Source organism: Triticum dicoccoides, chromosome 2A (genome assembly GCF_002162155.2).
Source record: "Triticum dicoccoides isolate Atlit2015 ecotype Zavitan chromosome 2A, WEW_v2.0, whole genome shotgun sequence".
Lineage (NCBI taxonomy): Eukaryota > Viridiplantae > Streptophyta > Magnoliopsida > Poales > Poaceae > Triticum > Triticum dicoccoides.
In genome coordinates this window covers 742,864,600-742,866,243 of record NC_041382.1, presented here as the reverse complement: position 1 = coordinate 742,866,243, position 1,644 = coordinate 742,864,600, and positions in this window count along the sequence as shown.

Below are 1,644 nucleotides of genomic sequence, written 5' to 3'. Positions count from 1 at the left end.
CAGAAAGAAGTATACTACTACAAAAATATGCAACTGAAGCAAATTCATGATCCAACTCAAGCATCGACGAATTTGCATCTGGTGAAGAACAGATCGATTCTCCATATTTAACTTAGCTCATGTACGTATGTGATTAATCTGACCAGGCTCAAACAATGCCTAGAACTGAGAGCAGCAGAAACACCAACAAAAATTAGAAGGTATTGAACATGGTATAATTAAACCAAAAATTGCGACAGCAAGCAGGAAGAATGTGAGGGTAAAGCACCTACAGCATGGAGGTCCGGCGTGGGCTGTGTCCTGGCGGCGCGTGGACGCGGCGGCCCGGTCAAGTTGTTGTATACTATGTCGTAGTTGTAGTTCCTGATAACAAAAATGAATAGAATATCATAGCTAATTTATTGTTAGTGAAAAGGTGCAGAATGTAAGCAGGTATGAAATCAACCATTGTGTGTATGCATGTCAGATACATAGTTCTAGCTAGTGCTCCTTCAGATACATATGTAAATTAAGCTCAGCTCCTTTCAGCACATGGATAGAACGAATTTTAGCAATGGCCAGCTTCATAACAACAGGGATTTTGAAAAAAGAGAGCAGAAAACACCTCGTTGATCGTGAAGCAGGTATGGGGGGAGTATGGACATGATTCGTACGTACGGCAGGCCGGCCGGCTCACGGCCAGACTTATCGATCCCGACGACATGGGCATCCACATTAAAAGGAGACATGAAGAGAAGGACAAACAACGCATCCTGGAGTAGCCATGCAGACCCGGTGAAGGAATTGAAGATGGACCTTTGTAGGCGGCCGTGCGAGGAGAGAACGGTGTCAATGGTGTCGTGGATGGGTCGGCCCGGGCGGCGGGCGCGTGAATGGGGCGGCCCGGGCGGCGGCGCGTGAACGGGACGGTCCGGGCGGTGGCGCGTGGACGAGGCAGTCCGGCGGCGGCGTGTAGACGGAGGCGCGTGGACGGGGCGGTCCGGGCGATGGCGCGTGGACGGGACGGTCCGGCGGCGGCGTGCAGACGGAGGCCTAGGTCGAGGGCGATGGCTGGCGGGGAGGATCTGGGGAAGAGGTGGGGCGAAAACTGCACACGCCGTCGGGGCAGCGACGTGGTGGTGAGGTTTTTCTTTGGACAGGGTGTTAACCCAATGACAATGGTGGGTAAGTAATTATCGTAATGGCATAGTGGGTAATTAAAATATAAAACACGTTTAGTATGCTGGAGGGATGTAGACCATCAGATTGAAGGTTTTGATGGATAGAATGATTTGGTTCTTCGCCCTTTAATGCTTTTATAGGGGTAGTAGATTATTATTTTTTCTTTCCAAAGTGCCCGCCGCCGTCACAGAGAAGCCAATCCAGCGAACCGCGAAACCCCCAAAAATCGAAAAGCCCGCCATCTCGGCAGAAACCGCCCCAGAATCCCCAAATCCAACTGCGAGCGCGGAACCTCGGCAGCGACGATGGCGCCCCAGGCCCCGGTCGTCGAGATCATCGACGACGACGACGACGACGGTGTCGGCGTGGCCGCCTCCCCTCCCGCGCTCCTCTCAGGCAGGCGCTCCCGCGCCACTCCCCCGCCCGCGGCAGCCGACGACTCTCCGGACTTCCTCGGGGCCTTCTCCCCCTCCCCGCCAGCCC